Source organism: Mustelus asterias, chromosome 18 (genome assembly GCF_964213995.1).
Source record: "Mustelus asterias chromosome 18, sMusAst1.hap1.1, whole genome shotgun sequence".
NCBI lineage: Eukaryota > Metazoa > Chordata > Chondrichthyes > Carcharhiniformes > Triakidae > Mustelus > Mustelus asterias.
In genome coordinates, this window is record NC_135818.1 from 59,507,695 (window position 1) to 59,522,347 (window position 14,653).

At 44.3% G+C, this 14,653-nt stretch overlaps 1 protein-coding gene across 8 annotated transcripts in view; it reads left to right on the top strand.

Moving 5' to 3' along the window:
• LOC144507197 (ena/VASP-like protein) overlaps window positions 1–14,653 on the top strand; it is a 239,930-nt gene that overhangs the window by 56,645 nt on the left and 168,632 nt on the right. The gene's annotated exons all lie outside the window — the stretch shown is intronic.

Below are 14,653 nucleotides of genomic sequence, written 5' to 3' on the forward strand. Positions count from 1 at the left end.
AAAGCTAGTCCATCTACTGAAAGAGAGGGGTCAGTGATGAAGGGATTACTGCCTCAACACTGCGACATATTGTTTAATTCAACCCAGATAGTGATGAGTACAGTTATGTGGAGTTGTCCGTTTTGAAGAGCAGAATTACATGCTGACATGATGACATTGTCATGTTAACACCCCGAACAACTCTTGTGTTATCCACCCGCTGTGGGTTGGTACTATAAATTCTAATAAGGCAAATTCAGACAAACATTGTGTCCAACTGAAGATGAACAGCAAGTCTGAGGCCGGAATTCTCCCATCCCACTCCCCCACTGGAATTTTAGCAGGCGGGTTGCGGACAATGTGAAACCAATGTGACGGTCGGGCGGGAATTTCCGGCTTTTAGACCAGCGCGGCTGGAGAATTCCGCCCTTAACTGATTTGTAGCAAAACATGGAGAGGTCGTTTTTATCTTCTGGGAAAATCAGTTTAAACAAATCATCCTATATACCAGCAATTATTAAATATAATTCTCTGTTCTGTTGTCATCATTTATAGGAAATATCAAAGAGCTTATAGCATCGTATATTTATATAATATGTATTTATATATTATTAGTTATCTTTCATCTATGTGACATATTTAAAGAGTCGTCAAGTTGTTGTCTACAAATTGCATGTAAAGCATTTTCTGTATTAAATCTTTGTTAATAATTTTCACCTTTAATAATGCTATAATATTAAACAATGCAGCACAATTTGAATAAAATCTTTAGTATTCTCTCAAATTCTGATGCTTGAGCCATGTTCCACATTTGCAAATGTGTAAAGTCAAATAAAAATGACAAAAGGGTTAAATTATTGCGGCTTTCAGTCTCCTTAAATTTAGATATTCTGATAATTTGTGAGTGGTGGCATCAATATTAAAGTTAATTCAATCAATATGGACATCTACATTTTCTAATCAGACAGCATGGCTGCAGAGGGAATTAGAACAGTTGTGTGTTTTAGTTTGGTGAAATGTGGAGTGAATCAATTTGTTTGAAAGTACCGTAGCTGTATCCTCTTGTATCAAAGGTCAGAGAACGATCTGGTGCTGCCACTCCATGCCAACCAGCTTTGGAGAATCCACATTCTTCACTGGAGTTATCTTTTTAATACATTTTAAAATTGCATGTTTAATATTAAATAACCATTTCTTCATGGCACGAAATATTTAATTGATTAATGAATGTTATGCATGGAATATAGAGGTTAGCAGTTTGCTATGGTTATCACGTGAAGTTAACAGTTCATTCTATACGAGGCTACAACACAATCTGAATCACCTGATGGGCAAACCTGAGAGATTGTGCATGTCGATCACTAAAAGGTGATGCGCAGATACAAAAACGAATTTAAAATAGGCTAATGGCAATATTCCACATTCAATTATAGCGATTCCAAATTTAAGTTATCCTAAAGTAAGAATTCTTGACTTTAATTTCAAACTTCTAAACGACAAGGGTGGAATTTTCCCGTAACTAAGGGCGACCAGACTTTCCGGACCCGCTGCAGTGAATGGAGATTCAGCTGAGTGCCAGATTCTCCGTCATCTCTTGGAGCAGAGGTGAGGGTGTGAGCGGCCAGAAATTCCAGCCCAAGAGTCGTAACGATGAGAAAACGGGAGCGATCCGGCGCGGTCCGGACCGCGATCATCCCACACTTTGTGCACTGAGAGAGAGAGCCTCCACGTGAAGCACGCGGTTAAGGAGTTCCCAGGCTCAGCCTGACTCTCCCGAGCTGGCCGCAGCTGTGTGCTGTTAACAAAGAGATGCTGCATTTAAATACCCCTGCTGCACTCACAGCCAGTCACGCCAGGAGGCTGGCAGTGCGTAGACCAGCCCCATGTCTCACCGAGTGAGATCTATGATGGCTTCTGGAGGCTGTGGAGGAGAGGCAGGCCATCCCATGCCCCCGAGAGGACAGATGACCTAGGAACAGGAAGTTGAATGTGGGAGGCAGTGGCCGTGGGTAGTCAGCGCCTTGCGGCCTGGCGCTGAGAAATGGCGCTCAATGCCACAGGAAGATGAACAACCTCATTTGGGCTGCAGGAAGGCCCACATTCCAACAAATATTTTTAAAAATGCTGTGAATATTAACAAGAGCATTGCTGTTGATTCAGCAGCTGTCTATTGTGATCAGAGATCGTGTGGATTGAAAAGCAGTGTGGTACAGTGACAGCTGTGGCTCAGTTGATACTCTTGCCTGTAAGTCGGGAGGTCGTGAGTTGAGCACAGGGTCTGAGTTGCTACTGCAGCATGGTTCTGAGGGAATGCTGCATTGTCAGAGGAGATGTTAAATCAAGGCCCCTCAGGTGGATGTGAAAGATCCCATAGCGTTACTCCATTGAAGAGCAGGATATTCTTCAGTGTCTTGGCCAATATTTGTCACTCAACCGTCAGTAAAACAGATGTGCAGATTGGCTGCCATGTTCTCACATTACAACCATGACTGCACTTCAAATTGGCTGTGATAATGGACACCCCGAGGTCAGGAAAGGTACCAAGTAAATGCATATTCATTCAGCTTTGCTTCACTTACAGGCAGTTTCATTTTCTCCAGGCCACACTCTCCAAAGTTTCACGTGAAATATGGCACAACAAAGGCTCTCATTCAAGGCTGGGACTTCTTTCCCTGGAGCATAGGAGGCTGAGGGGGTGACCTTATAGAAGTTTATAAAACCATGAGGGGCATAGATAAGGTGAATAGCCAAGTGCTTTTCCCCAGGGTAGGGGGGGTCCAAAACTAGAGGGCATAGGTTTAAGGTGAATGGGGAAAGATTTAAAAGGGACCTGAGGGGCAACTTTTTCACACACAGGGTGGTGCGTGTATGGAATGAGCTGCCAGATGAGGTGGTAGAGGCGGGTACAATTACAACACTTAAAAGACATTTGGACAGGCACATGGACAGGAAAGGTTTAGAGGGGTATGGACCAAATGCAGACAACGGACTAGTTCAGTTTAGGAAGCCTGGTCGGCATGGATGAGTCGGGCCGAAGGGCCTGTTTCCATGCTGTATATCTCTATGACTCTAATTTCTTACTTGTTGACGCCGTCTCGTTGATGGGGAGGTGCGAGTGGGGGGACAGGGTAGGTGCAAAGATATGTAGGCAAAATAGATTCCTTCCTATTTCTTCCAGGTTTAACTTTATTTTTAAAGAAACGCTCCTAATCTCACGAATACGCTGGCTATAAACAATGTACTTTTTGAGACTTACTCACATGTGACAACCGACGAAGCTTAGCAAAGCTGATGCACAGCTTTTAAATAAACTGACACAACGCCGTTAAATGTGTGAACTGAGAGGAAAGCCAAAGATCAAGGTCATTGCTTCAAAAATAAGTTAATGAGAGAATCGTAGACGAGGAAAATCAGTTAGCTCTTCCGAATTCACCAATCCTGCAAGATGCTAGATTTCCCCACCCCCACTGAAGGATCCAATTCACTAGTTCAAGGGTGAGCTGTCCACCACTCGATTTAGAATTTCTCCCGCACATTTATTGCTCTCTGTGTGACGGAGAATTACACAGTCCTAAAATTATCTTATCCTAGTTTGAACCAGTGTCCTTGAGTCTAATTCAGATTGAAGTAATATGCTGGGTTAACCTTCCCTGCACGCTTCATATTATTTTATGAATGTTCACCTCTTGGAATCTGGTGCGAGCGAAAAGGTCAGAAACCCGCTGGTGTAAAGTCCCGTGGCAGTTCTCCCGCTGGTGGGTCATTCTTCCCGCTGGCAGGTGGTGCAAACGCCATTTGCATCTCGTGAATGCTCACTAAAGCAGTTGCCCCTCCAGGGTCCCATCAGGCCTTTCAATTTTGTGGCACACCGGTGGGAACTTACGTCAGCGTCAAACCCAATTGCTAATGAGGGCCGTGCACATGGCGGTCCTCAGTTCACCAGTGACTTTGGGGTGAGTGCCACAGCTTTGTACCACAGTGCCGCACTGCTCCTGTTGCACTGTTCACCACTCTATCAGGACAGACCAATTCCTACCGCAGAGGACAGCAGGTACGCAATAGCTCCCTCTGCTGCTTGGTCAAACTGGCTGATGAATTAAGCCCTGCCCACTGCCTCTCGTGGCTGGAAATGGTCTAGCCCATTTTTTCATGAACTAAGTGCATAAGATTCCGAGTAAAGACTAGCCCAAAAAACTCTTCTGTTTTCATGCTAGCTGGATACTTTATCACTCCCTAAGTGTCCGTTTTTTCTTCCTATGTGTAGCACTCTACACGTCTGCAGCATAATTAAGGACCCCACACACCCCGGACATTCTTTTTTCCACCTTCTTCCGTTGGGAAAAGGATACAAAAGTCTGAGGTCACGTATCAATTGACTCAAGAACAGCTTCTTCCTGGCTGCTGTCAGACTTTTGAATGGACTTACCTTGCATTAAATTGATCTTTCTCTACATCCTAGCTATGACTGTAACACTACATTCTGGGCAGCACGGTAGCACAGTGGTTAGCACTGCTGCTTCACAGCTCCAGGGACCTTGTTCGATTCCCGGCTTGGGTCGCTGTCTGTGTGGAGTTTGCACATTCTCCTCGTGTCTGCGTGGGTTTCCTCCGGGTGCTCCGGTTTCCTCCCACAGTCCAAAGATGTGCGGGTTAGGTTGATTGGCCATGCTTAAAAATTGCCCTTAGTGTCCTGGGATGCATAGGTTAGAGGGATTAGTGGGTGGATATGGGGGTAGGGCCTGGGTGGGATTATGGTCGGTGCAGACTTGATAGGCTGAATGGCCTCTTTCTGTACTGTAGGGTTTCTATGCTTTCTATGATTCTGCATCTCTCCTTTCCTTCTCTATGAACGGTATGCTTTATCTGTATAGCGCGCAAGAAACAATACTTTTCACTGTATGTTAATACATGTGACAATAAATCAAAAATCAAATCATTAAATTCTATTTGTTGTTGCTCTGACCATTTGTATATTTTGTTAAGCTCATTCGGTAATTTCTGACCAGCTTCTGCCAGTTCCACGGCCAATCTAAATGTCACCATTTTGAGTATTTGAAGCCAAGGTATTAATATAAATTAGAAGCTGCCAAGGAGAAGGGAGAATGTGTCAGAAGTAGCTGGCACCAGTCTTGGCAAATGTTATTTAGTATGGAAAATGTGAGTGTAGGGAAGGGAAATATGAGTGGGATTATAAATTAGATGGCAGTACTTTACCGATCACCAACACAGGAGTAGGATCTGGGGCATGGCAGTGTGAAACCATCAGCATACTTAGCATAGCTTTAAAGAAAGGTAACCAGTTCTTGATGTGTAACAAAATGGATGGGATACATGGATAGGAAAGGAATATGGGCCAAATGCAGGCAAGTGGGGTTAGCTTAGAAGGGCATTTTGGTCGGCATGGAGCAGTTTGGGCCAAAGGGCTGTCTCTGTGCCATAGATTCTATGTCTCTATGAGAGGGAATGAGTACAAATCCTGGAGATGATGGTGAGGCACTTGTCCAGCCCCATCTGGCCTGTGTCTGCGTGGGTTTCCTCCGGGTGCTCCGGTTTCCTCCCACAGTCCAAAGATGTGCAGGTTAAGTGGATCGGCCATGCTAAATTGCCCCTTAGTGTCCCAAGAAGTGTAGGTTAGGGGATTAGCAAGTTAAAACACATGGGGTTACGGGGATGGGGCCTAGTTGGGATGCTCTGTTGGAAAAATGGGTGCCGACTCGATGAGCCAAATGGCCTCCTCCTGCACCGTAGGGATTCTGTGATTGCGCACCATTCTGGTCGCTAAGGATGTAAATGCCCTGGGAGCAGACCCGAAAAGGTTAACTGGCACCTAGACTCAGGTATCTGAGCTGTGAAGAAAGAAGTGGTTGTTCACTGTGGGAGATATTCAAATATCCTCAACTGAGCTTACGCCAGTAGAAACAAAAATATTGCTCACTATGTCAGCTTGTGTGCTATTTTAAGATACCTTGGAGTGTGAGTCTTCTTGAAGCATCTAAATCTGTTACCTGCATTGAATATTCCAAGTGTTTGAGTAATCCCTTATGTCCTGCAGTCTGACCATTTCTAAGGCAATCCAAGCATACAAATTAATATGATTGCAAAATTGTCAGTATGATAAATGGCAAGTAACTAACGCTAATGACAGTGCCTGCAGATAGCCATGGAGTAAGATACCCAGTATTTTAGGATTTTCCTTTCCTCACAAAGAATTGAATAATTCTCCCTTGGAATTATCAAGGGCAGACATACGGCAGATGAAATTTAATTCAAATAAATGTGAATTAGGAAGAAAGAGCAGAGGCAATCTAAACTAAAGGAAACAAATTTAAAAGTGTGCAAGATCAGAGAAACTTGAGAGTATGCACGCGCCAATCATTGTCAGATCAGGTTGAGAGAGTGGTTAATAAAACACAGCATCCTAGACTACAAAAACATGATGATGAAGCTCTGTAAACACTGGTTTGGCCTTAAATGAGTATTGCGTATTCTGGGCACCATGCTTTAGGAAGAATGTGAATGCCTTAGAGAGGTTGCAAAAATGATCTGTGAGATTGGGTGCAGGGACGTGGATCTTCCATTGCGAAGATAGACAGGAGAGATGGTCTGAATGGCCTCCTCCTGTGCTGTAACAATTTTAAAATTTTACCAAGGGGATTTTCCAGCTCTGCCGTGGCGGGACCCCCTGGACGGATGCGGTGGGCTGTCCAAATGTCCACTCACAGTGGGCAGGGCCAGAAAATCACAGCCTGTGATTCTATAAACTCGGATTGTCCAACTTATAGAAGAGAAGGTTGAAAGGAGATTCCATTCAGGTGTCCAAAACCATGAGGAGTGTAGACAGAGTAGATGAGAGACTGTTCCTTTTGGAAGGGGGGTCAAGAATAAGAGGACATGGATTTAAAGCGATTGGCAAAAGACTGGGGGTGAGATGAGAAAACTGTTTTTAATTCACGTAGGGCTTAGGATCTGGCATCACTGCCTGACAGTGTGGTGGAGGCAGGTTCAGCTGTGGCTTTCAAAAGGGAATTGGATAAGTACCTAAAGATAAAAATATGCAGGGCAATCAATGAACGTGTGGGAGTGCGTCTAACTGAATTGTTCTTGCAAAAGGCCAGGACTGACTGTAGTTCTACGATTCTATAATTATATCAGTTTAACATAGTTCTATAAAAGAATTGTACATATATCAAGCACACACACATCCACATGATCTCATTTTCACCCTTTCAACTGAGCATGTAGGTGGCATTAAACCCCTCTGTGGCCTCGTTATCATCAACAGAATGTAGAGTAATGCCTCTTAGACACAAAGATATTTTTTTGGTTTCTCTTCTTCCCTTTTTTTAATGCTTTCCCCACACCGCATGCAATTTTCTGGTTAAGAGAGGAAGTGGTAATCAGATTTGGTCAACATTGGGAAATATGTAGGTTTGAGGATCGTAGAACTGAGGTGTGTACTTGTGTGAAACTCATAACTATGCTATAAGGATGTTATGCTGGGCAGCCGGGTGGCACAGTGGTTAGCACTGCTGCCTTACAGGTTCAATTCTCACTTGGGTCACTGTCTGTGCGGAATCTGCACGTTCTCCCCGTGTCTGTGTGGGTTTCCTCCGGGTTTCCTCCCACAGTCTGAAACATGTGCTGGTTAGGGTGCATTGGCCGTGCTAAATTCTCCCTCAGTGTACCCGAACAGGCACCGGAGTGTGGCGACTAGGGGATTTTCACAGTAACTTCATTATAGTGTCAATGTAAGCCAACTTGTGACACTAATAAATAAACTTTAAAACTAAATCGGAAACTGCTTTTTTAGAGTATCGGTCACCTTCACTTTGATGACCAGAACCTTTAAACTGGGTGAGTCACCTAGATTCCAGGGGCATTAATACATTTTTCTTTACTTCTCTTTTTGTTATACTTTTTGGTCAGAATTCAGGTTTTGTGGAAATCTTTCCCGTGGAAATTTTACCCTGGGAAATGAAATAAATGGAGTTGAGTCCATAATGGGCTGGACTACAAGTGGACAATGGGAACGGACAGGATGAGTGTTGAATGCCTTGTCTTTATTTCTTGCATTATAATCTTTCAATTGAGTCATTTATCCAGTGTAACGTCTTAGCTAGATTTTTAAAAAAGCATTTTGCTTTTCGATACAGCTGTAATATTGTACCTCAAATATTGTTGTTGACTGCCAGTGAATCTGCAGTAAGAATTTAGAAAGAAAAATAAAGGACTCGTACGTATGTGGGACCTTATGTCCCAGAGATATCCCAAAGGACTTATAGTCACAAATTAATTTTTGAGCAGCAGTTGTAGAAATTTGCGATCAGTAGGAATGGAATTATGATTATTGTTCAGCTCGTACGTCACTGACATACAAGCAAATTAAAAGAGGAACGAGAAAGAGTGTGCCCAAGTTCACCAGCTCCTTGTTCTCAGCCATGCTTTCTGCTGGGAGAGGCAAAAGTGCAAAAAATAGAACCTGTGCGTTATCCAGGGAAGCCCTCTGGGAAATTCCTCTCCCAGTTTCCTAATGTAAATGACAAGACTCCAAGAAATCACAGTTGGCCATGCCACATCGTGCTCCAAACTAACTAGCCATTTATCTCCCGTAGCAGTTAATGTCCTCTGCCCTCAGGTAGTTGATAAATTCCCTTTGAAATGTCTGCATCAATTCCATTTGTCACAGCAGGTTTTTTTCCCAGGAGGCAAGGTCTCAGCGTGAAAAATAATAATCTGCCAGTCAGCGACAATGCAATGTTTTCACCGACCCAGCGATACTACCCATTTTCAGCCGTATTTTCTGATCCCGGCCGGATTTTGGGGGAAGGAAGGGGTCATGTCCCTTTTTTATGACCCCCCCCTCCCCCCCAGTATGACGCCAGAAGTTTGGGAATTATGGATTGGCGGGTGAAACTAGAATAGGGGACATGGCCTCAAAATGAGGATGGAGCAGATTTAGGACTGAGTTGAGGAGGAACTTCTTCACACAAAGGGTTGTGAATCTGTGGAATTCCCTGCCCAGTGAAGCAGTTGAGGCTACCTCATTGAATGTTTTTAAGGCAAGGATAGATACATTTTTGAACAGTAAAGGAATTAAGGGTTATGGTGAGCGGGCGGGTAAGTGGAGCTGAGTCCACGAAAAGATCAGCCATGATCTTATTGAATGGCGGAGCAGGCTCGAGGGGCCAGGTGGCCTACTCCTGCCCCTAGTTCTTATGAAGGAAACAAAAATGAGTATAAAAAATAGCTGAGCTAGACTAAAACCAGGTTTGGAAAGGCCAAGATTGCGTGATGAAAAATAAGAGGACATGTGCAGAAATGATGAGAAGATGGGAATGTCTTTTTGAGTAGTTTAGCAGGCAGGGAAGGGAACAATATAATTGGCTCTTTGAATGGTTTTGCCAAGACATGTTACATAAGACAATAAGGAAATGGCTTGAGGAGCCAAAGAGACATGTTTTATTTGTTTCATTTCTGCAGATCCATAGTATCAGGATTACAAGTTAGGCATTTATTTAAAATTGCTTTCGTAAAAGAGATCATGGAAATGATTTTAGCTGCGATTGATGCTCTTAAAACCACGAGTGCTGCAGGAAAATATCTCATTTATCTCAGTGTGCTGAGGGGAACACACAGACGCACTGAGAGTCAATGGTCCATATGTTAAATAGCTCTATGAATGAGTCAATGGTTATTTAAGTCCTTTATCTATGGATAAGAACAAAACAGACGCGGCATGAGAGAATGATTTTGGACATAGGCTAACAACAGGGAGGCATTTTACAAAATGCAATATATGATAAAATAAGACACACAAGTCTTTTCTCATGACTATTTGAGTTAGAATCATAGAATAGAATCCTTATAGTGCAGAAACAGGCCATTCGGCCCATCGCACCTGCACTGACAACAATCCCACCTAGGCCCGATCCCCGTAATCCCGCATATTTACCCTGCTAATCCCCCTGGCACTAAAGGGCAATTTACCATGGCCAATCTACCTAACCCACACATCTTTGGATTGTGGGGGGAAATCAGAGCACCCGAAGGAAACCCACGCAGACACGGGGAGAATGTGGAAACTCCACACAAACAGTGACTTGAGGCCACAATCGAACCCGGTTCCTGCCGCTGTGAGGCAGCAATGCTAACCACTGTGCCGGCCCAGTTCCTGGCATACACACACGTGGTAATCACTCCGAAGGTTTAAACTTCCGATAGGCTGGTTTCCGCTGCCTGAGAATCTCCGTGAAACTCTTCAGCACCGGCTCAGCATCGGATACTTGTGCCAGATACATGGAACTTCCCCGGGAATCGTGACACAGTCTCGTGCCTGCTCTAATTCCATGATTATCCAGCGTAACTCAACTGAACACCACAACCATCAATCCAATAAACCCCAATCATCTGACTATCCCCCCCCCCCATCATCTGACTGCCCCCGACCACACCCCCAACCACCCAACGAGCCTTGAACCACCCGACTAGCCTTGGACCACCCGATTATTCACCTGGCCACCTCACACCCCAACCCAACTACCCCCAATTTGGTTAACCACCTGCATCCGACCACTCTCCCAACCACCTGACTGACCCCGGTCCCAACCTGATCACTCCCTCTGCCCTGACTATCCGACTAATCCCCTCAAATATTCCACCTGGCTTGCCAGGGGGGGTTTACCCAAAATAATACCCAGTGAAATCCCCTTTGGAGGTTCCCAGGCTAGATTAGCACAACAATTGCCCAGAAATGGAATCTTCTCCTCGGTAATTGCCCTCCACTGGGGGCCATCCCAAGATGCCATTTCAATCGCAGAATTCAGCTGCTTCCGGCTGGTTTATACCAAGAATTACACAGAAGAAGGTAGAAGGATTAAAACCCAACTCACGGGTTTCTCCCTGACAGACTTGACTCTCACTCTCAACCCCCCCAGACCCAACCTACCCTCCCTCCCCCACATCTTCACTGCCTCAACCCCACCCTGGCCTCGGACCCCTCCCTCTCCCACCACTCCCTGCTAATTTCTGACCCTCCCCTGCTGATTGCCACTCCAACGAAGTTCATGTCCAAAAACTTTGCATGGGTTATACCGATAGTTACTCAGAAAAAGTGAGAAGATTAAGAATCTCTTCTAACTTCTGGGTAACGATTGTAAAACCCAGACTGATCCCACTCCATGGGAGTTCCAACACCCCCCCCCTCCCCCAACACTCCTGACTTCCCAGGGGAAACACCCACCCCCTCGACTAACCACCTCCCCCCACCCCCAACATGGAAATCCTCCCACCTGAAGGCTGGACCCGATCCTTCCACACTCCCACATGAAGTATGATCCCACCCACCCCCACTATTTGGCAAGACAGGAATAGAAGAAAAATGTAATTGGGCACAGAGTGGCAATCCCGACTCTAATTGTCACTCTGATAAGTTACGCCCTGTATTTTTTTATTCATTCGTGGGAGATGGGCATCGTTGGCTGGCCAGCATTTATTGCCCATCCCTAGTGGCCGAGGGCAGTTGAGAATCAACCACATTGCTGTGGCTCTGGAGTCACATGAAGGCCAGACCAGGTAAGAATGGCAGATTTCCTCTCATAAAGAACATTAATGAACCAGATGGGTTTTTTCCAACAATTGACAATGGTTTCATGGTCATCAGTGAAATCTAATTCCAGAATTTTTTTATTGAATTCAAATTCCACCATCTGGAATGGTGGGATTCAAACCTGGGTCCCCAGAACATTAGCTGAGCTTCTGGATTAATAGTCTAGCGATAATACCCCTAGGCCATCACCTCCCCTTTTGCCAGGTGAACCTCACATTAAAGATTAGGTGTTAAGAACATAAGAAATAGGAGCAGGAGTAGGCCATCTAGCCCCTCGAGCCTGCCCCGCCATTCAACAAGATCATGGCTGATCTGAAGCGAATGAGTTCCACTTACCCGCCTGCTCCCCATATCCCTTAATTCTCTTATCGATCAGAAATCTATCTACCCGTGATTTAAACTCTGGATTTCCACTATTTATGAGGTTGTCACCTCCAATGTTGCCCCTTACATGATGCAAACAGATGTGGCATAGACAAATTAATTCATATAAGTAGAGACATTGATGCATCTTTGTCCATTTAGAATTTGCATTTGTTCTCTGAGGGCAGTTTAGTTATTTTTAATTGACTTATAATGAATGAGGACAACTATGCACCCTCGTTGTCTTGCCAGGTTGCATCAGTTAGTTTCTGTTACTGACTTAGATTAATTACCATTTTCTTTGTTCAATTAATTGGCAGTTAAAGTAAACATTTAGGCCAAGGGATAATTGTGTTCTGATGAGAACTAATCTTTATTCATTTTTTTTCAAACAATTTTCTAGTTAAGGAATAAATCGGCTTGGGTGAGCCACGAATGATAATTAATGATGGTGAGCAAGGGACTGGGACCACTACATTTAACTTAGCAGAACCAAGAAAAACTTCTGCTGTGGTTCGTGGCAAATTACAGGAAACCTTATGGGGCCAACCACATAGAGATTGTTATTTTTGCAAACTGTTCGCTATTCTCAGAATACTCATTTAGATGCCCCTTAAATGTTGCCGATGTGCCTGCTTCCACCACCTCCTCTGGTTCCAGGCACCCAACACTCTCTGCATGAAAAACCTGCCCTGCACATCTCCCTTAAACTTTCCCCCTCTCACCTTGAACCTGTGCCCCCTTGTAATTAACACTTCCACCCTGGGAAAGAGCCTCTGACTATCCACCCTGTCTGTGTCTCACATAATTTTGTAGACCTCTATCAGGTCTCCCTTCAGCCTCCATCTTTCTAGTGAAAACAATCCTAGTTTATTCAACCTCTCCTCATAGTCAACACCCTCAAGACCAGGCAACATCCTGGTGAACCTTCTTTGCACTCTCTCCAAAGTTTCGATGTCCTTCTGGTAGTGTGGAAACCAGAACTGCACGCAATACTCCAAATGCGGCCTAACCAAAGTTTTATATAACTGCAACATGATTTCCCAACTCTTATACTCAAGGCCCCGGCTGATGAAGGCAAGCATGCCATATGCCTTCTTAATCACCTTAGCCACCTGTTTTGCCACCTTTAGGGAACTGTGGACCTGCACGCCCAGATCTCTCTGTATGTTAATGTTCCTCAGGGTTCTGCCATTTACAGTATAATTCACACCTAAATTTGATCCTCCAAAATGCATCACCTCGCATTTGGCCGGATTAAATTCCACCTGCCATTTCTGTGCTCAAGTCTTCAATCTATCGATATCCTGTTGTATCCTCTGACAATTCCCGGCACTATCAGCAACTCCACCAATCTTCGTGTCATCCACAAACTTGCTGATCAGACCACCCACATTTTCTTCCAGATAATTTATATATACTACAAACAGCAGAGCTCCCAGCACTGATCCCTGTGGAACACCACTAGCTACAGATTTCCATTCTGAAAAACCCCTTCCATCGCTGCTCTGTCTTCCAGAACCAAGATGTGGAGATGCCGGCGTTGGACTGGAGTAAGCACAGTAAGAAGTCTCACAACACCAGGTTAAATTCCAACAGGTTTATTTGGTAGCAAATACCATAAGCTTTCGGAGCGCTGCTCCGTCTGCTGTGTCTGTGCATTGTTTGAGAGCAGATATCCACTCCATCTGACGAAGAAGCAGTGCTCCGAAAGCTTATGGTATTTGTTACCAAATAAACCTGTTGGACTTTAACCTGGTGTTGTGAGACTTCTTACTGTTCCAGAACCAAGCCAGTTCTGTATCCATCGAGCCAGCCCACCCCGAATCCCATGTGATTTTAGTTTTTGTACCAGTCTACCATGTGATTGAGATCATTATTCTATTGTGTGTTCTAAGATGAAAAAGGATGAAAAATGTATTTTAAAAACCAATTCTTGTGATTGCATGACTTCTGCTTAATTGGGGAACATATTGAGTTAAGGTTTATTTACATTTTGTAGTCAGGAACTTAATGTACTTAATAGCTATCTCCATTGGTAGAAAAAGTAAAAGTTTCCTTTTAGTAAAGCATGTTTACCCAGCATTGCTCTCTGTTTGTCACTGAACTGCATGTTTCTATGTCGCACATTGAACTTGAAACCTGCAATGTGCTACAACAATTATCTGGACCATTATGTTCTTGACATAAATATGGGCCAGGTTCTTCCAATTAGGATGGAAAACCTTTTTTTCCAACCCGGATCAGACAAAAAGCACACACTTCCCTTTCTCTGCGTTCTCTGAGCAATCTTCCAATGGAGGTTCCTTCATAACTGGCTCAATGCACCAAAGTGGTAGGGAGTAGCGCAGACAATCTACAGTCCCTTGTTGTGGCACTCGCTGTGTATTCTGGTAATTAAAGTATTTACACGCCCCAAAGCTTCTTTCAGAAGTTATGGAGAGAGGCTAAGTTTAAGTTTATTTATTAATGTCACAAGTAGGCTTACATTAACACCACAATGAAGTGACTGTGAAAATCCCCTACTGCGCCGCCTGTTCGGGCACACTGAGGGAGAATTTAGCATGGCCAATGCACCTAACCAGCACGTCTTTCGGACTGTGGGAGAAAACTGGAGCATCCGGAGGAAACCCACGTGGACATAGGGAGAATGTGCAAACTCCATGATGCACCATCAATCAAGCAAAGACTAGTTTGTATGCAAGA